We start from the raw sequence: 22,547 nt of genomic DNA, 5'->3' as shown, positions 1-22,547 counted from the left end.
GTTTAATTGTGATCTGTCGACCACCTCGAATGAGTGCATTGCAAGAGTCACAGATGTGTCCGGCCGGCCGGCACGCGGTAGATCGGTCAGGTTTGAGCGACCTTGTTGTGATGATGACTGACGCCTCGCCCAGTGATTCACTATGCTTTTGTTCACTGCCAGGTCTCCTAGATATTCTGCAAGCGCCTATGATTTTCTGTGATGTTCTGGTTTTCTGCCAAAAGAAATTCAATGAGAGCTCCCTGCTCGTAAGACAGCTCCGTTACAGACGCCATTTCGAAGACCAGCCAGCTATCGGGATGTCCCGAAACAAATTTCATATTTTTTCAACAGAAATTGGCCGAGAAAAAATGTGTTGCATTACTTATTGAACGTCCCTCGTATTATTTACACCGTATGGAAACTTCATCTATATCAATACTCTGTCAGCCACCTAACTGTGTGGCGGAGGGTACTCTAGTACCACTAACTGATTCCCCCTTCCATGTTCCATTCGCGAAGGCGCGTGGGATGAATGACTGTCGGTAAGCCTCAGTATTACCTCTAAGTTCCCGAATTTCCTCACCGTCGTCATTTCGCAGGATGTATGTGGGAAGAAGTAATATTTTGTCCGACTTTTCCCGGAAAGTATTCTCTCGAAATTTCAGTAGTAAACCTCACCTGGATGCACAACGACTGTCTTAAAACATCTACCACAGGAGTTTGTTGAGCATCTCTGTGACGCTCTCGCGCCGACTAAATTATTCCGTGACGAAACGCGCCGCTCTTCGTAGGACCTTCTCTATCTCTTTTATCACTCCTACCTGGCAGGGGTCCCAGATAGATAAACAATATCCAAGAATCGGTCGAACAAATGCCTTATAAGCCACTTCCTCCGTAGATAAGTTACATTCCTGAAGATTCTTCCTGTAAATTTCAGTCTGGCATCTGCTTTTCCTACTTTTTGTTTTATGTCATCCTTCAACACAAGTTCACTCTGGATAGTTACTCCTGGATATTTTACAGAAGATACTGTTTCGAGCAATTTGACATTTTCACAGTAGTGGATTTTTTGTTCTATGCATGTGCAATATGTTAGATACACTTATTGACGTTCAGGGTCAATTGCCAGAGCCTGCACCATTCATTAACCCTCGGTAGGTCATTTTGCAAAATGATATTGTCTTATGGCATTGCTACTTTCTTATCCATAGTCGCATCATCTGCTAACAGCTTCCGACGCCTTCTACTACACATTTCAGTCAGTAACAGTCCTATCACACTTCATTGGGGTTCCCCGGAAATTACATCTGTCGATTTTGTTCAGTTAACAGCAACGTGCTGAGTTCTGCCTGCAAGGAAATCTTGAACCCAGTCACTAATCTGGTCAGATACTCGGTAATCTCGTAGTTTTTTCATTAAACGGCAATGCGGGTCGGAGTAAAATGCCTTGCTGAACTCAAGGAACATGGCATCAACCTCAGCGCCGTTGTCTGCTGCGCTTTGGATCTCAAGGAGGATCAGAGCGAGCTGCGTTTCGTAAGATCTCTCTTTGCTGAATCCATGTTGATTTTTATAGAGGAGATTTTTATTCTCCAAGAACGTAATAATTCTTGAGCACAGAACGTGTTCCATGACTCTGGAACGAATTGACGTCAACAGCATGGGCACGTAACTACGTGCATCTGTCTTACGACCCTTCTCGAAAACGAGAATGACCTGGGCTTTCTTGCAGTCGCTAAGTGCCCTTCATTGCTCCAACGAATTTCTATGCCACTATAGTTGCTTTTGTATTCTGCGATCCGTTATCTCAATGTCTGACATTGCAACGTTAGTACGATGACCGAAAGGAGAGGTCGCATTACGATCTCCACCGTGAAACAATTTCAGAAGCCCGAATTCAGTATTTCGGCCTTATCTATTGCCTTCCCTTTCGGTACCTGTATGGACACGGAGTGACTGAATAGATGATTTAGAACCCCTTACTGATTTTACTTTGTGGATGACCACGGGAATTCTAGAGGATGTAACCGAATGAACACGTCCTCTCTGATTTATCGGTCTTTCGTTCGCTTGCAGTGGAAGCTCACTGTCACGCAGCGCATGGGTAGTTGGAACACAAATACACGGGGAACAGAGTTAGCACGATTCACTGACAAATGGCGTTTACGACTCCGCTCTCTGCGCAGTGACGTCAGGACGGACATCTGTTCAGAGGAACAACAGCCAAACTCCGTGGTGGGTGTCTCTTCGTTTCAGTCTTCAGATAAAAAGTTATGAGCAACACGTGTTCTCTCTTCGAACCAAATGTTGACTTTCGTAGACAACCCATGCTAATAAACTGCGATTTGTCGCACGCTAATAAACTCTGATTTGCCATATTTAGGTGACATGCAGCGAACAGAGGACGTAACACTGAAGACCAGTGCCATGCTATGTTTATACGAGGAGTAAAAGAACGGATGAACTGAATTATACACCAATATTCCTAACATCCAGTTCTTGCGGAATCCGAAAGAATATTCTGTGATGGAAATTTACGATATTCACAGAGGAAGAATTACAAAACATCTTGCAGAAGCAGGCTAAAAAAAATAGGAGCACATTATCTTCTCAAAATCCCGAGAAGCGTTCTCTAATTACGATACATTGTTATGAAATAACCGAGATGGTACACAATGTCTTCCGTAAGTATGCGGTCCGCTCAAATAATTTTCCACTGATAGAAGAATTTGCAACAGAAACAAAAACTAGAATAGAATGTGCCCCAAGGAAGAGTTTGCCTATGACTGAACAATTTATTTGATAAGATCAGCAACGCTATCAGACTGCTCGCTAACGACATTGTTGTCTACAGTAAAATATCATTGTTGAGTGACCGTAAGGAAATTTAGAACTACAGTAGGCGGACATGAATGTGGAAACACCAATAACACAGTAAATTACGATGTCGGAAACCCGTTGGCATTCAAAACAGCTTCCAGTGTTCTCAGAAAGGATAAAAAAGTTACTGTATGGTTTGCAAGAGGAAATCTTATAAATTTCTTCCTGCAAAAAGTTAGAAGTTTAGATAACGATGATGAAGGTGGACAGCGATCACGGAATAGGCCACAAAGCCTCCATAATGCTCAGATCTGGTGACTGTGGTTGCCTGGGGAAATGTGACAGTTCACCTCGTGCTCACAAAACCAGTCCTGGTAGATGCGACATGTGTGAACTGGGACGCTGTCGTCTCATACCACAGAATCCCCACTGGGGAAAAAATATTGTACCATAGGTTGGACCTGGTTAGCCAAAATTGTGACTCAATCATTGGCAGTAAAGTGATCTTGCGGAGTAACCGTGACGCCCCATTGAATACCACGATATGCCTGCCAAAACACCACCGGTAACCCAGCCATGTTTCATTCTTGAGACATAAACACGGCCAGAAGCTGGAAACGATGTGAAACCTGACTTATCCCACAAAATGACTTTCCTCCATGGTCTAGGTTTTATGACTTCGGCACTACGTTTTCCTGACAGCGGCATTTGCATCACTAATTAGTTGTTTTCGAGTTCCATCTCGCACTGCAGTTCCCTTCTTGTGGAGCTCCCTTCGTGTTGTTTTGTTACTGACAGGATTCACAAGTGCGATATTCAGTTTTGCATTGACTTTTGGAGCTGTCGTCCTCTTATTTTTCGTCACAATGTTGTCCAACGTCCGCCCGTCACGATCACTCAACACTCACTTTCGTCCAGGTTTTGACTAAAAGGATGACGTTTTTCCGCTTTCCCGGTATGCGGTATAAATCTTCGATACGGTGCGTCTTGAAACACCAAACACTTTGGCTCCCTTGGTTACGGAGGCACCCCCGTACGAGCGCCGGCAATTTGTTTGTATTCGAATTCACTTACCTCCGACACAATGCACTCGCAACAACACAGAACACTGTTCTAATCATGACTGACACTTGCGTGGTATTGAGGACATTGCACAGGTGCTGTTCGTGGTCAAATGGAACAACGCAACCTGCGGGATCGGTTAGCATCTGCATTTATGTTCAAGCGTGCATTTATCTCCGTGTTCCCGTATTTTTATCCATCATATGTACTTCTGGCGATTAAATACCTGGAAATAATATTATGAAATGATATTAATTGGAACTAACACGTAAAATAAATGGAAGACATAGATTTTTTTGAGAGAATTCTCGGAAAATGCAATGCATGTTTCACCAAAGAAACTGCATGGAAAACTCGTTCTAGAGTCGTGCAATACTGTTTTGTATGGTTTTTAAGTAGGCGTGTAAGCAGACGTCTAAGATATCCAGACACGCACTTCTACCATCGTATCGAGCCAAACAGCGGATTCGTATTTGGGAGAACGAGATTCAAATCCTCGTCCGCCCATCCAGATTTGGGTCTACTGTCGTTTCCCGAGCCACTTAAAGTGAATTCCGGTATGGTTCCTTTGAAATGGCAAGGCCTGTTTCCTAAAGGTACATTTATAAGGGCCACACAAGTTGTGATTCACAACAGTGGAGTCCGGCAATGTTGCCAGAAATGGAGCCACACGTTAGGTTACATTGCTGGCCATTACTGTCTGGCAATGCTGTGGTAGTACATTTCTGGACCAGAAAACTTCAGACGGGCCGCTGCGTCTCTAAATGTACATTTACACAGGCCATACAAAGTGAGATTTCCGACAGTGGAGGTCGGCAATGTTTCCAAAAATGCAGCCCCATGTTCGACTACAGTACCTGCTACTATTGCCCAGCAATGTTATGTCATTACATTTCCGGACCAGAAGTGTTTTCATGGGCCGTCGTAAAGCTTCGAAGTGGACGAAAGCTAGCTACTAGAAATAAACGTGACTCTCCTGCATTTACATTCCACAAGGAAAAAACGCAGGAAAGAGAGAAACCGAAAACCTGGACCCTTTCTTTTAAAGTACGCAAGTTGCTACTGAAACTCAGCTCGTGATATGATGCTGAATACATCACTTTTGACGAATATTGATACACGCTTCTGAACGGAGAATTTCATCCGAGAATTTTTATCACCTATCCCAATACGAAAGATTGTGTGCCATTTACAATCTGTACCCTTCAGTTTCTGGCAATCAGATGTGAAGAATATGCTGTAAGCGACATGAACAATATCAAAGACACTTCACAAAGTTTATTAACGAAACAAAGAAATACCGTTCTTATACTCCTACAAAGAAAGATACAATATTGACAAGCTGAAAGTCACTGGCTGAAGGCCGTAGTTTAGAAACTAACAAGTTGGTCAAATGAAATGAAAATTCTAGCTCTCATTGAAACTGTCTTTAAGCAAAGTTCAACTAAACGTCCAGTTCTTCCGTCAATGTATGGAGTTAAAGTTCCTCGAAAGGTTCAAGTTCTACTGTCTAGGCACGTAGTTAAAGTTCCCTTGGAACAGTATATAGTCAGTGCACTACAATTTCAGCAAAGCTTTACGACGTCCGCAACCACAAAGACAGATCCGTCAGTGGCGACGCGGCAGTCCAGTGTTTTGACCGTAGTGGCAGCGGCTAGATGTTCGAACTGGAGTTCTGGCTCGGAGTCAAAATCCAATGGACGGTTTTTGTCTGTTTTTCTCTTTTTTAAGCACTGCTGGAGTGTAGTACCATCAGTGGATCTAGGTGTCAGAAATTTTCACATGCCTCGAGGTAACTGGGTGTTTGTGTTGTCCTCATCATTTCATCATCATTCATGGAAGGTTTGGAATTTGTACGGGTGCTGATGACCGTGCAGTTGAGCACCCCAAAAACCAAACATCATCATGACCAATGGATCCGGTTTAACTGTGTTGGTAGGTACATGTGGTGGTAAACTTTATTTCACATTGAAGGAGCTGCGCGTGGAAATTTAAGTTCCTTGCCGCTCTCCGGGAGGAGCAATGAAGTGGTAGTGTTCGGCGGCAGGATACCTTGAGATCTATTTTCGGTCACGTGTATTGCGGAAGCAAGTAGGTTCCCGCGACCCACGATCCCTGGTGTCGCTGTTAGGGCCGCCTAGAGGGAAAACATGAAATCTACTTTTCGGTGAAAAGTGGTTGCCTGGGAAGCGGGTAAGCCCCAGCACTCCGACGTATGATGTGTTGTCGAAGTAGCAGGCGTAACACCGTGACGTGTCAAAATGTAAATGCGGTATTGACGTCGTTGATTACGATATCCCACGGGATGGGCTGAGCCTCCTGTCAGAATTGTTGTTCTCCCTCAGCGCATACGAGCTCCTTTCCTTGCGGACATGTGAGAGCTGTGTTGTACGTGTATTTGTGGAGTGTTGAGGAATGTAATAGATGCGTGTATTGGCATTTGTGCTGTATAACGATGAATAGAGAAGGGAGAGGGTGAAACCCAGAGCCGTCACATACGCCACTGCTATAGAGTAGTACCAAGGGGGCTCCTCATCTTAACGACTCCATGCGACAGACGAAGCAGCATCAACTGCGTCACATGGCCGCACTTCATGAGGCACTGTGGAGGGAATTGGAACTTAATCCACGACATTGGCGAAACAAGTGTTTATCCCGAACTGAAAGTGGAAGGGAGCGGGTGTAGAGTGGTAAGTACTGGGCCGTAATAACTTTGTAAAATGTAAAAAAATCACTTTATTTAAGCATGCAAAAACATTTACACAAAACTAACCCTAAAAGAAGCCTGAAACACATCAAATAAGAGCGGCAGTTACCACCACAATTTGTTAATGAATTAATGAGACTTTACGAAAGGTAACTGGTAGCAGAACTTGCTAAAAATCAAAACGCAGCAAAATTTACTCTTGTTATATTATGAAAGCAACACTCGGTAGTTTCAAAGCAAACAAATTAATGAAATCAGTATCAACATCACGGTCAACAACATTTTACTGTTACAACTAAAGAAAAGAAACTGTTGGAACAACAAATTTGAGCAACCAATGCCGACAGAATTTACTGCAGAAGGTCAAGAAAAGCAACTGCTGGCAGAAATTAATAGAATGACCAAGTGACCACAGACGTAAGGAGAAACTGCCAACAAAGGACAATTAAAACTACTAATTTAATTAAGATTTAGTATAACACCAACAGCTTAAGCGGATTTCGAATTTAAAACAGAGTAGCTCGTCAACTGAAATATACCAGCAAATATATTTACTAGAACTAGACCAGGAAGGTCCTCTTTAATAATGAAATTAAAACCAAACGGTTCACACTTTGTTTCACCTTATTCGTCATTTTCCATGTGCGTCATGTAACAGAGAAACAGTAATTAGTACAAGTACATTTGTAGTACAACAATCAAGTACTTACTCTTTGTTGCACCAGCACTGCCCCTGTCAGCGGTCACCAGTGTGGCGAAATAAATAAAAAAAATTAAATTTATTGGTTTTTTGAAAAGAGGAAAAATTATGGACATGGAACTGTAACTTCAGAATGTTTGAAAGGCCTTTTTTTGACCGGCTTGAATGCGAACAAATTCAGTGCTGCGTGAAATATGCCTGTAGTATAATTTACCATTCCGATTAATTACATTTCAAATTCTACGTCATTGTTGATTTAATCAGAGTTCTCACCTTAGACGCAGCATTAGTCCTGCCACAGTATTAATTCATTAGTCGCCATCGGTGTTCTTCTCTTTGTTGACCGTGTGTATCTTCCTGAGTCGGCATCGGTTCACTTTACGAAGACGGTGGAAACCAAGGAATACAATGCTACGTAACTTTAAATAATTCTCGTAAAACATAGATACTTCTCACTATTTTTTATTCACAACACAATAAGACTTGCTGTGCTCGTCGCACAAACCATAATTCTAACTATATGGCTGCCTTTCCGCACACTCCAAAAATTAAGTCCATCCTCCACAAGGCAACAATCGAAAGTGTCTCCTAGCTCCTTCTTGGAATATGAAACAAAACAGAATCCAATGTGAACATTACAAAGATTATAATCTACATGCCTCTTGATTTAATCTTTGGCGCAGCCTTTAAGGTATTGTATGTCTCTGCGTCGGAAAGTGTCATTACAACGGGAATTGCACCTTCCACTGGAATCTGCTATCATGAAGTCTTACTGATTAACAATACTACAGCAAAATTTAATTTAAGACCAGTACTCGATATAAATGGTATAACGGCTACTTTATAGCATTTAGTCTCTTCTGCTTAACAGTACTCATTACATGCTGGAAGTGGTGCATTATACAACTGATAATCATTTTAGCATTATTTTATTTTACTGTACGCCAGTACAGCCCTAACAAACTATAAGTAGGTCCATGGACTTCCCCTCATTATAGGACTAATAACAGTAAGATTCCATAATAGCGGATTTCAGTAGAAGATTCAGTTTTAGTTTGCACGGACACGGCTAGTTACAAGTTAGCAGGTGTAGAAACGTAGTCTGTTTGCTGATTTGAGCGAGCGAGCGAGCGCAGGACTACCTTCGTGACGTACGCGCCGCGGCCTGTCTTTCTCGTAGGCCTCGAGACCTAATCTCAGTTGTGGGTCGTGAAGAGTATTCTATACAGAGACCCTAATAAAGTAGTACAGTTGGAAAGCTGCTGTCATGAACACGGAAACGCATGTAATAAAGCTTCAAAAAAGTTTACATGTTTTAGCAACCTATGTAGAATAAACAAATAATTGAGAACGTAGGGTGCAAGTGCAACACTGAGATGAAGAGGTTGCCGCAGGAGAGGAATTCGTTCGCATCAAACCAATCAGAAGACTGAAAGCAATGTAGAATAAAGGTATGGGTCACTAATGCAGATCTTAAGCGATGCCTATAGCAGCAATAGCCATGCTGCACTTACAAGTGCCGCGCAGGATTAGCCGAGCGGTCTGAGGCGCTGCAGTCATGGACTGTGCGGCTAGTCCCGGCGGAGGTTCGAGTCATCCTTCGGGCAAGGGTGTGTATGTTTGTCCTTAGGATAATTTAGATTAAGTAGTGTGTAAGCTTAGGGACTGATGACCTTAGCAGTTAAGTCCCATAAGATTTCACATACATTTAAACATTTTAGCTGCAATACTGTCGTTGTTCACACTGCAGTCATTATATACACTCTAAAAAAATGATATACATGCAGGGGACTTGTCGATACCATGGCATAAAGTCTTTGCGAATTTCGTTCCGTGCGCCCGCCTCTGTAGTTGCGCGAACAGTGCGTCGGATTGCCAAGCGAAGGGGTCCGGATTTGATTCCTGGCCAGGTCGGAGATTTTCCTCGCTCGAGAACTGGGTGTTGTGTTGTCCTTACGTTCGTATCATCATAACTGACATTCAGTTATTAAGCTTGCTGAAGGGGCAAGTCCCGAAAGTCAATAAATGGGGGAAGAAATGTCATTCCGTGTGCTCATTTGCGCAGGAACTATGCCTCGCAGACAGGCGCGTGAACAACATACGCGGATGTCAACATTTGAGAGAAAAAATGGCTCTAAGCACTATGGGACATCAGTCCCCTATACTTAGAACTACTTAAACCTAACTAACCTATGGACTTCACACACATCCATGACCGATGCAGGATTCGAACCTGCGACCGTAGCAGCAGCGCGGTTCCGGACTGAAGCGCCTAGAACCGCTCGGCCACAACGGCCGGCCAACATTTGAGAGAGGACGTTTTGTTAGGCTCAAAGAAGCTGCATGGAGTAATCGGCAAATCGCTCGATATTTGAATAGGAACGATGCCACTATACGACGATGTTGGCAGGAATGGGCGAACCACGGCCGAATACAGCGTCAAGGAGGAAGCGGTCGACGTAGGGAGAGCCCTGGATTCGTCATTATCGAACCGACGTGCAACAGGTGCTTCAGTGACCACAAGGACCATTAATAGGCGGCTCACAGAAAGAGAACTGAGCTCAAGGCACCCCATGCGCCGGCTACCGTTGACCTCTGCACGCTAACAAGTGCCGGCCGGAGTGCCATGCGGTTCTAGGCGCTACAATCTGGAACCGAGCAACCGCTGCGGTCGCAGGTTCGAATCCTGCCTCGGGCATGGATGTGTGTGATGTCCTTAGGTTAGTTAGGTTTAATTAGTTCTAAGTTCTAGGCGACTGATGACCTCAGAAGTTAAGTCGCATAGTGCTCAGAGCCATTTTTTTTCGCTAACAAGTCCGTTTGCGGTGGCGTCGGGCACATTCGGCCTGAAATCTCATTGACTGGGGTAGAATTGTTTCCAGTGATGAGTTTCGCATCAAACTGAGCCCCGATGACCAGCGGAGGCGTGTCTCGAGACGCCCCAGACAACTGTGGGATAGCCGGCCGGTGTGGCCGTGCGGTTAAAGGCGCTTCAGTCTGGAACCGCGTGACCGCTACGGTCGCAGGTTCGAATCCTGCCTCGGGCATGGATGTGTGTGATGTCCTTAGGTTAGTTAGGTTTAAGTATTTCTAAGTTCTAGGGGACTTATGACCTCAGATGTTGAGTCCCATAGTGCTCAGAGCCATTTGAACCATTTGAACTGTGGGATAACAATCTGACTGTCGCCCGCCAAACGGCACGGCAACCAGGTTTGACGTCTGGCGTGCCATTTCTTTTCATACCAGGACCTTTTTGATTGTCATCCGCGACATCCATACAGAACAGCGATCCGTCGGCGATATTCTACGCCCCGTTTTGCTAACCTTCACAGCAGTTCAACATGGTCTTACATTTCAGCAAGATGATTCTCGCCTGCACACAGCGTTTCGTTTTTTTAAAAAAATAGTACAGAAGGAGGAAGAGCCTCTTGCGTCATAATGCTCCGTCCTTGAACATTGTGGGTATTTGAGAAGGCGGCAGCCGCTTCAAAAAGAGCGCAAAGTGAGGTGCACATTATGGCACGCGACCAAAGTTTTAAAGCTGACGGAACGGCGCGCGTCGCGACCGCCTCCGTGCGCCTCATTACAGCGGGGGCTCTTTTTTAACTAGAAGGCGCAGGAGGAACTAACTGTCTGAGTAGTTCTAGCTGCAACGGGGTCCACAGACAAAACAAATTCTCTAAAAAATGGTTCAAATGGCTGTGAGCACTATGGGACTTAACATCTGTGGTCATCAGTCGCCTAGAACTTAGAAATACCTAAACCTAACTAACCTAAGGACATCACACACATCCATGCCCGAGGCAGGATTAGAACCTGCGACCGTAGAGGTCACGCGGTTCCAGACTGAAGCGCCTAGAAGCGCACGGCCACATCGGGCGGCACGAATTCTCTGAATGACAATAATCTCCAGCAGTGGCTTTCGTTGCTTGGATTAAAATATTTTGTATTTTGAATTGACACCTCAGTAGCTCAGTGGTCAAGTGCTATGCAGAGGACCTGGGTTCGTTTCCTGGTGTTGCCAAGGATTTTCCTTGGTGGGGGCACTGTAATGGGCTCCACTCAGTCTCGCGATGCCAACTGAAGAGCTGCCAGAATGAGATATTGAGGATCCATCCATACCTCATCCGATGACGCCGTTGGCAGAGGGTGACGTGGTCGGTTCCGACTGGCCCACCAGGGTCAGAACGCAGAGTTTGGCTTTTGCTTTGTGTTTTGGATTCTTCTTTACTGCACACTTCCGGCCGAGTATCCGTTTTCTGGTGTCTGAATAAAAGAATATTTTTCTTCAAGTAACAACAGCGAGTGCGGCAGACAAATATTATCCAGAATAACTGGGTTAAAACAACAATTTGGATCGAAATAATATTTTATTAATGACCTGTTTTTACTCCGTGTAGAAGTCATCTTCAGAATATGATCACCATCTGGCTGCCGTTGACGGCTTCTCGGATCTTCACGCGGTAACACGATCGTAAACAGTTGAGCAGTTGAACAGTTTACGATAGTGTTACCGCGTGAAGATCCGGCCGCCAGCAGCAGCCAGGTGATGCTCATTTCCTGAAGATGACTTTCACATGAAGTCGAAAAGAGCCATTAATAAAACATTATTGCGATGCAGACTGCTGTTTTAACCCAGTTATGATAATCGAATACCTGACTTGTGTCACACTTCTAAATTACTTAACAGTGAATGCTGGATGCTTTTTAGGCAAATATGTCTTTGCTACCGGATAACAGTGGGAGTGAAGTAGTGCAAACGCGGGTGAATATAAAATACCCTTGAAGAAAAGAAACAAGGGCTAAATAGCATCGTATGGTATGCTTGCTCAGTAAGACACTAAGCAGACTTTCACGATATCACCTGTAACGCTGCACTAAATCGGCCATTTGTTAGTCTGCCTTCTAAAGGATCTTTTACTCTTTCTCTGTCACAGTGTCAGTTGAGGGTAGAGAGCAACTTGACCGCCTGTGCTGTGCACAGGGTGCAGACAAAAACTTGCGTTGGATCAGGACAGGGGGCATCGGACTGTGCAAAATTTGCCAGACTGCTCCAGATGGGAAACATCCCGTGTACTACTCGCGCGCTCCATTAAGATATGCGAAACAGCAGCTAGCTCAGTCGGTACAAATAGAAGGCAGTGACAGCTAATTTCTTTAGCAGACAGCACTGAGTTTAGCATATTGTCTGCTTTTGTATTTGAAAGCAGTCGTGGCACCTAGCGCTAATGACACATTGGGCCCAGTCAATCGCCAGCAGTCTTATCGCAGTGGTAACACCGTTTCCCGCCAGTTCACCGGAGTTAAGTGCTGTCGGGCTAGGCTAGTCCTTAGACGGGTGGTTGTCTGGGTCTGCGAAGCACTTTTGGTAAGCGGGGTCCACTCAGCCTTTGTGAGACCAATTAAAGAGCCACGAGACTGAGTAGTAGTGGCTCCGGTCACAAAAGCTGCCAATGACTCATGTGATTGGTGTGCTCACCACATGCCCCTTCACATCCGTGTCCACTGATACCTATCAGCTTAGGACGACACGGCAATCGGACGGTACCGTTGGCCCTTCCGAGACCTGTTTGGAAAGAGTTTAATTGGTCTGAGCACAGTCAACCAAAAAAGGTCGATTAGGGAAAACTTGCTTAGTCGCAAATTTTTGTCTGTTGACCAGGAGAGACTGCGAGGAACTACATACTAAAAATCCGGACCAGTAGGGTGTGAGCGTTGGGGTGAGGCTGTGGAGGGGAATGGGGGGGGGGATGTTTAAAGGTCGCTTCATTATGTTTGTCTTAAATAACACTAAAACTGCAGCTTCAAGCGAAAATGCTTCCCAGTGCAAAATTAAACTGCATGAAATTTACTACAAAAGTCACACTGTTTATCTTTTCTTGGGACTAATAGATTCTACATGCAAAGGGATGGGAAAATCGCGGATTACTAAAAATAGTGTTTTAAAGGTATAAAATTAACGTTTCTGGTTAAATTAAGTGGGTTAGGGACAATGTGTGTATAGCTGTATTGCAGGATAAAATTGTCTTCCCGGGGTGTAACAGGGTGGAAGGGAAGATGTGTAGTGTACAACCGCTAGGAAAGGTAGGTCGCCAAGTTTCAGTCCTGCACTTCCCTTCTTCATAGGTCGGTAAACTGAAGAACGAGCAGTCTCTCCACTGCTTCAGAAGAAGCAACTACCCGGTGTTTCACAAAGTTATACCGGCCCTTGTGCAGCCCGCCTCATGCACTGGCGACACAGTGTTGACGCATGTTTATGGAGTGTTTTTTTTTTTTCTGACGAAGTGCATTAACACTACATCGAACGTAGAGATGAGTTACCAATAATACAAATGCAAGAAACGCATATGAATAGATTGTCATAAATCTCTGGACACTGTTCTACATTGCTAGAAGCGGAATTGATTTCTAGCCGTCCTGTACACAGTTGCAGCATTCTTCCAGGAAAGGCGACTTCCCCTACCATGAGTGCTGTTCACTTTTCAATTTACAGGTATACTATACGTACCCAGTATTTCCTGTCGATTTCTCTTATGTGAGTAGACAAAATAACTTCACTGATCTCATGTTTCTATAGTGGAGATATTATTAATGTATTAACTGAGTTGTTTGCAGTTCTTAAGTGGCTTTAATAAAAAAAACACTCCTATTAACAATGACTTAGAAGTGTTCAGTTTGTAAGTGAGAGGTTACCAGAGACCTATGTAGTGTTAGTGGGAGGGAGCTGCATGGGTAAATGTGGCATTTAGCTACTGTCAGTCGTTGACAGCATATTGTAAACGTGTTGTAGTCACTTGGTGATATAAAATGACCAGAAAGTTACCGCACTTCTCTCACCATTAATTGTGTTAGTGGCACACTGCATAAATCTCTTCCACTTAGAAACTTCTGGCACTTATAGAGTAGGGTACAGGAAGTGGAGCCACTTGCAACACGTCCACAGTAGATCATCCAAGGTGCGTGTGAATATTTCTGATGGGTTCGGACTAACGATGTTCAAGTGAAGAACAGTAATCTCTGCACCGTAATGCTTGACTTATGCTCAAATATCTGAAATTCCATAGCTTCTATGAGACATAATTTTGTTGAAGAGGGAGATCATTTAAGCCTCTGGGCCTCTTCGAATGTTGGAGGTGCATTTGATACCCATCTGCCGTATTCCCGTCAGTGAGAATGAGGACAGTAAAATCGACATTATTGAATAAATATTGACAGCTGACAACTCCAGTTGTTGAGTTTTTTTGAATAGTAGGTCACTTAGCAACTGGAAATAAGAATAAACTGAAAATAACTCCACTATATAAATACGAACTCAGTGAAGAAGTTATTTTGCCTGCTCACGAAAAGGCAAGGAGAGGAAATGTCGGTGATATATAGTCTGTCTACTAACTGAAAAGCGAGCAGCACTCATGGCTGGGAAGTTGCCTTTCTCGGAAGAACGTTACAGCTGCCGTACAAGGTGATTAGAAACCAGTTTCCCCTCTTACAGTGCACAACAGTGTGGAGAGATTTAGGTAGGATCGGTCCTTACGTGTTTTCTACATTAGTATTGTTCGTTACTCATATCTATGATCCATGTACTATTAACACACGTTTTGTCTCCACACTTCGTGGCCTGCTATTCATGAGGTGAGCCGCAGAAGTGACAATACAACATTGTGGAACGCACTGTGGTTGCTTCTTGTGACGTAGTGGAATACGGAGAGTGGGGACTCGCCTGCTCGCTTTTCAGTTTGCAGACCTACGGAGGATGGAAGTGCGTGACCACAATACGGCGACTTACCTTCCCTCGAGCGTCAACCCTTGACCCCCTCCCTTGTAGTACGTCTCACCCTTAGAACACAATTTATCCCTTGATACGTCCACAGCTAGTGGTCTAGTGGCTAGCGTTGCTGCCTCTGGATCGCGGGGTCCCGGGTTCGATTCACAACCGTGTTGGGGATTTTCTCTGCCCGGAGAGGAGGAGGAGATTAGTGTTTAACGTCCCGTCGACAACGAGGTCATTAGAGACGGAGCGCAAGCTCGGGTTAGGGAAGGATGGGGAAGGAAATCGGCCGTGCCCTTTCAAAGGAACCATCCCGGCATTTGCCTGAAACGATTTAGGGAAATCACGGAAAACCTAAATCAGGATGGCTGGAGACGGGATTGAACCGTCGTCCTCCCGAATGCGAGTCCAGTGTGCTAACCACTGCGCCACCTCGCTCGGTCTCTGCCCGGAGACTGGGTGTTTGTGTTGTCCTTACCATTTCAACATCATCACCCTCATTCGTGGCAGTGGCTAGATTGGACTGAGTAAAACACTGGACTGTGCAAAAAAAATTGGGACTTGGTAGGGACGCTGATGACCGAGCAATTGAGCGCCCCACAAACCAAACATCATAATCATCACCCCTTGATACGGTTGTACTACACTTATATGTGGCGCACGCATTTGATATTTGTTCTTGAACCGCTTCATTTAACAATAAAAATAATTTTATACCATTACAACACTAATTTAATGATGGCGATTTTCCCATCCCCTGAAATGCGGAAAGTACTAGTCCTAAAGGAAAAATGAATTCAGCTGATTTTGTAGCAAATTTAATGCTGTTTACATTTCTACGGGAAAAATTTTCGCTAAAAGCCATATTCTCATATTATTTACGACAAACACAAAAAATTGATCTTTAAACCCCTGCCTCCTTTCAGCCCCACGTTCACACTCTATCAGTCAGTTCTTTCAGTATGTTGTTCCTGACACTCCTGCTTACCGCTGTACAAAAATTTGCGACTACACGATTCTGTCCCTTAATTTTCCTTCATTGAATGGACTAATTAAACCAAACTCAGCATAGCGTAGACAAAACGGAGTGGCTGGATTATATGCTGGGCTGTAGTTGGAAGCGCCCCCGAAACAAGTCGGTACCGGTCCAAAAGGCGAACAACGTCTCACGACTTTTGTTCAGTCTACTACTCCCAGCAACCATCGTGCCGAGAGTCTTCCTAGAGTGTGCGAATAGGTCCAAACGCTTAATCGGGAAGCGTTTTCTTCCTTCACGCAAAATGCCTTCTTCCCTTGCGGTATGTGCGAGTTGTACCCTTTGAGTGTAGGTGACTGTAATGGATTCATGCATACTCTAGTGTCATGTTTGTGGTGCATGATTATGATGCGACGACGGACAGGATAAAATCCAATACCGGTACATAGCCTACTTTTCTCGAATAACAACAAGGGGACCCGTGAACTTAACATCCCATTCGACGGACGGACCACATCAAGTGTCACATGCCCTCCGCTCATGACACACTGCAGGAAATTTTGTCTTTAATTAAAGATATTGATGAAAAATTTGTTAATCAGGAACATTAAGCAAGCCATCATATGTCCTAAATTCGCCGGTCAAACATCGGTGGTGAGAATTCCTTACGCCAACAGGATTCGAACTTGCTACTTTCGAGCGGCCACCGCACAAGCATGGGTCGCTCTGGCCGGTATAGCCACTGTCGTGACCAACTCTAATGCATAATACACAAACTTTTAGTTTTTTAAGCTTATCAGTTCACATTTAATTCCTCAGCAATAAGGATATTGCTGAAATATTCGTCCTTCAGAGCACGCGATGCTCAGTTTAACTCGTGAGAATGTGGTTTCCGTCACGCGACATGTCCCGTTCCGCCATAAAAAGTTTATCTGCTCACAAACTACAGCGTAACATGTACTCCACTGATGAATCTCTTAACAGAAACAATTTATGCAGATATTGTTAAGTATATCACGTAATAAAAATAGTATGAAATACCTCACGTCTGCACTGATTCACACACACACACACACACACACACACACACACACACATATATATATATATATATATATATATATATATATATATATATATATAGGGTGGTCCATTGATCGTGACCGGGCCAAATATCTCACGAAATAAGCATCAAACGAAAAAACTACAACGAACGAAACTTTTCTAGCTTGAATGGGGGAAACAGATGGCGCTATGGTTGGCCTGCTAGTTGGCGCTGCCATAGGCCAAACGGATATCTACTGCAATTTTTAAAAAATAGGAACCCTCATTTTTTATTACATATTCGTGGATTACGTAAAGAAATATGAATGTTTTAGTTGGTCCATTTTTATCGCTTTGTGATAGATGGCGCTGTAATAGTCACAAACATATGGCTTACAGTTTTAGACGAACAGTTGGTAACAGGTAGGTTTTTAAATTGAAATACAGAACCTAGGTACGTTTGAACATTTTATTTCGGTTGTTCCAATGTGATACATTTACCTTTGTAAACTTATCATTTCTGAGAACGCATGCTGTTACAGCGTGATTACCTGTAAATACCACATTAATTCAAAAAATGCTCGAAATGATGTCCGTCAACCTCAATGCATTTGGCAATACGTGTAACGACATTCCTCTCAACAGCGAGTAGTTCGCCTTCCGTAATGTTCGCACATGCATCGACAATGCGCTGACGCATGTTGTCAGGCGTTGTCGGTGGATCACGATAGCAAATATCCTTCATCTTATCCCACAGAAGGAAATCCGGGGACGTCAGATCCGGCGAACGTGCGAGCCATGGTATGGCGCTTCGACGACCAATCCACCCGTCATGAAATAGCCGGCCATGGTGGCCAAGCGGTTCTAGGCGCTTCAGTCCGGAACCGCGCGACTGCTACGGTCGCAGGTTCGAATCCTGCCTCGGGCATGGATGTGTGTGATGTCCTTAGGTTAGTTAGGTTTAAGTAGTTCTAAGTTCTAGGGGACTGATGACCACAGATGTTAAGTCCCATAGTGCTCAGAGCCATTTGAACCATTTTTGTCTTGAAATATGCTATTCAATACCGCTTCAACCGCACGCGAGCTATCTGCCGGACACCCATCATGTTGGAAGTACATCGCCATTCTGTCTTGCAGTGAAACATATTGTAGTAACATCGGTAGAACATAACGTAGGAAATCAGCATACGCTGCACCATTTAGATTGCCATCGATAAAATGGGGGACAATTATCCCTCCTCCCATAATGCCGCACCATAGTGTAACCCGCCAAGGTCGCTGATGTTCCACTTGTCGCAGCCATCGTGGATTTTACGTTGCCCAACAATGCATATTATGCCGGTTTACGTTACCGCTGATGGTGAATGACGCTTCGTCACTAAATAGAACGCGTGCAAAAAATCTGTCATAGACCTGTAATTTCTCTTGTGCCAAGTGGCAGAACTGTATACGACGTTCAAAGTCGTCGCCATGAAATTCCTGGTGCATAGAAATATGGTACGTGTGCAATCGATGTTGATGTGGCATTCTCACCACCGACGTTTTTGAAATTCCCAACTCTCACGCAATTTGTCTGCTACTTATGTGCGGAATAGCAGCGACAGCAGCTAAGACACCTACTTGGGCATCATCATTTGTTGCAGGTCGTGGTTGACGTTTCACATGTGGCTGAACACTTCCTGTTTCCTTGAATAACGTAACTATCCGGCGAACGGTCCGAACACTTGGATGATGTCGTCCAGGATACCGAGCAGCATACATAGCACACGTCCGTTGGGCATTTTGATCAGAATAGCCATAAATCAACACGATATCGAGCCGGCCGGTGTGGCCGAGCGGTTCTAGGCGCTCCAGTCTGGAACCGAGCGACCGCTACGGTCGCAGGTTCGAATCCTGCCTCGGGCATGGGTGTGTGTGATGTCTTTAGGTTAGTTAGGTTTAGGTAGTTCTAAATTATAGGGGACTGATGACCTCAGATGTTAAGTCCCATAGTGCTCAGATATAAATATATATATATATATATATATATATATATATATATATATATATATGTGTGTGTGTGTGTGTGTGTGTGTGTGTGTGTGTGTGTGTGTGTGTGTTTAAATGGAGTGAGACAGGGTTGTAGCCTATCCCCAATGTTATGCAATCTGTGCATTGAGCAAGCAGTGGAGGAAGCCAAGGAGAAATTTGGAAAGGGAATACCAGTTCGGCTTGAAGGAATAAAAGCATTGAGTTTTATCGCGGACATTGTAATTCTGTCAGAGACAGCAAAGGATTTGGAAGAGCAGTTGAACGGAATGGATAGTGTGCTGAAAAATCGTTATCAACTATGGTAAAACGAGAGTAATGGAATGTTATCGAGTTAAATCAGATGATGCTGAGGGAACTAGGTTAGGAAATAAGATATTAAAAGTATTAGATGGGTTTTGCTCTTTGAGCAGCAAAATAACATAGCAAGAAAATCATTTCTGAGAAAGAAGAGGATCTAATAAAAATTTAAAAGTTACGAAGTCCTTCCTGGTGATATTTTTCCGGAGTGTAGCCTTGTAGAGAAGTGAATAGTCGACGATAAGAATTTGATACAAGAAGAAAATGAAGCTTTTTAAATGTAGTTTTGCAAACAACTGCTGAACATTAGACGGGTATATTGAGGAACTAACGAGGTTCTGGATCGAATTGGAGAAAATGGTATTTATGTCACGACTAAAAGAAGAGGTGGGTTGATAGGACGCATCCTGAGCCATCAAGGAATCATTATAATAGCCTATGCTTCCGTGGCCAGAGTCAGTCGACATAAAAGTTTTACCTTGTATAAAACTGCTGATGGAGAAAACCAACGTTCCGGCCACGGTTGCAGCGGCCTTCTTCTGGGTCTACTGGTGCGTTCTAGCTCTGCAGTGTCCCTTATATTTTGTTATTACTGTTCACTGCACATACCATAATTTGAAAAAGATAGTTCATTTCATAGGTCACTTAAGGAAGAAGGAGAGGAAACTTTAATAGGTTACTGCGGTGGACGGAGAGCGTAACCTCTGTTGTCTGTTGGCTCTTGTATTTTGTGCCATAAGTGGTGGTCACCGGCGAATGAGAAGTTGGCCCCCGTTACCAAATGCTGGACGTCGGCCGCGCGGCGGCAGTTACCCGCCGGTAGTGCTCGCAACTGGTGTTGACATTGCGGTCTACTGGGCTCTGCTGGCAGCCAAGATGGGGCAAGCCTGTGTCCATCCTCTCTATTCATATCCTTAGGGTGTTCAAGTACTTCGATGACCCCTCTGATTTTGCGTTTCATCGTAACCGGCTGCTTGGCCAACACACAAGCTTCGCTGAATTTTATTTCTTTCCGCGATCTTGCTGATGTTCTGTCACTGCGGATTTGTTGTGTTGCCCTAGACGAATATAGTCCTCGTGTTCCCGAATGCGCGTTGCTATTGGCCTGCCAGTCTCGCCGATGTACGACTCTACACATTCGCATTCCACCTTGTACATGCCTACAATGTGTAATGCATCCACCTTGTCCTTAGTGGAGCCTAGCATCTCCTTGATCCTGCGACCACTAGAGAAGACAGGTTGCACCCCAACCCGGCGAAGGTGTTTGCCTATTCGGTCAGTAACATTTTTCACTTAAGGTAAGCGCACTGCTGGCTGCGGTTTGTCTATTTCTTGCTTATCTTGCTTACTTGTAATCGTCGATGACGTTGTGTGGATCGACTTACGGCTGTATCCATCGGCTAAAAACGTTGTGCGCAGCCTTTTAAGGTCAGGTGTGATGGTTTGAGCCTCATTTAGTCTTGCCAAAGAACGGATGACCGAGTACTTCTGCGATGGGTGGTGGTAGGATTCAGCGTGCAGATACCTGTCTGTATGCGTAGGCTTGCGATATACTCTGTGCCCGAGTGTGCCCTCCGTTGTCCTGTATACTTCGACGTGTAGAAATGGAATTGCACAATTCTTCTCTACTTCGAGCGTGAACTGTATCTTCCCGTGCATGTTGTTCAGATATTCGTGAAACTTGTGTAGCGCCGTTTCACCATGAGGCCATGAAGCGAACGTGTCATCAACGTATCTGAACCAGCAACGTGGGTGTAAAGGAGCTAACCAAGGGCCGTTGCTTCAAAGGCTTCCATGAATATGTCGGCTGCCAGCGGATATAGGGGAGACCCCACAGCTACGCCGTTTGGCTGCTACTACCAGACATAGTCTTCAGGGCTGTTTTTCACAGTCATAGAGCTGAGTGATATTACGTCGAACAAACTGATGTTGTCACACTTCGGAAACTGCATTGCTATCATAATTCTTAGAACTATTGCATGACACATGTAGTTCTCAAATTTTCAGGCAAATGGTTTTCAAACTCTGTATCTCTCCAAATTTCAGTTTCTCGGAAGTTATGCTAAAGCGACGTATTAACTCCTGATGTACACAAATTATTGTTATCATGTTATTATTATTGTTGTTATGTTAAAATATTTCGCTCATTGTTAATAATAATATAATACTAAAAAACTGAAAAATTCGAGAATAGTGGACAACATCATTAATCCACCTGCTACATAAAAAGAGAGACAACATCATTAATCCACCTGCTACATAAAAAGAGAGACAACCAAAATGTTAAAAATCATAGGGACTATCACTTCTGGCAGTGGCGTACAAAAGTAGTGTCAAAAATTCTCCTGGATAGAATCGTAGAATGATTAGACAAATAACTGGGAGAAAATCAGCGTGATTTATGAGAGGGAAAATCCTGCACAGAATAGTTTGTAATTTTAATAATTCTCAGCCTAATGTTAACCAGCAAACCTATAATAGTATAATTTATTGATGTCAAGAAAGCATTTGATTCGGTAGATACAGATGCAACAGATTAAAACTATTAAATAATTTGATGTTAAAGCAAAATTAGCAAACATAAATCGTGGATCTCTAACAAATACAACATCCAAAAGTAAATTTACGTCAAAAGCACTAGTGTTAGGAGTGGATGGTTTAGCATCACTACTGTTTAACTGCGTTGTAGATAAAATTGTAAGGAGCTAGCATTCGGAGCTAGAAATCACAAAATTAAACCAACAATTTTGGGAAGGAAAGACAATGGAATTAAGATAAACTTCCTGGTTTTTCCAGACGATTTGGGCAACACTACCAGGAAATTTGACAGAAGTAGTTATTTAGAAAAATTTTCTGGAACAAATAGTAAATATAACTGCTCTCAAAATTTCAGCTGAAAAACAAAATCCGTGACAAATATAAAAAATGCGACAAAATTCACAGAAACACATATAGGTAAAATACAGCGAGTAATTAAATTTAAAAATCTTGGAGAAACTACACTACTGGCCATTAAAATTGCTACACCAAGAAGAAATGCAAATGATAAACGAGTATTCATTGGACAAATATATTATACTAGAACTGACATGTGATTATATTTTCACCAAATTTGGGTACATAGGTCCTGAGAAATCAGTACCCAGAACAATCACCTCTGGCC

The 22,547-nt window shown here is 43.7% G+C and overlaps 1 protein-coding gene across 1 annotated transcript in view; it reads left to right on the top strand.

The window, feature by feature from the left end:
• LOC126457055 (long-chain-fatty-acid--CoA ligase 1) overlaps positions 1 to 22,547 on the top strand; it is a 632,391-nt gene that overhangs the window by 370,804 nt on the left and 239,040 nt on the right. The window lies entirely within an intron of this gene.

This window comes from Schistocerca serialis, chromosome 2 (assembly GCF_023864345.2).
Source record: "Schistocerca serialis cubense isolate TAMUIC-IGC-003099 chromosome 2, iqSchSeri2.2, whole genome shotgun sequence".
Classification (NCBI taxonomy): Eukaryota; Metazoa; Arthropoda; class Insecta; order Orthoptera; family Acrididae; genus Schistocerca; species Schistocerca serialis.
Note: the sequence above shows the minus strand (reverse complement) of the source record. Positions and strands in the feature narration are given on the sequence as shown.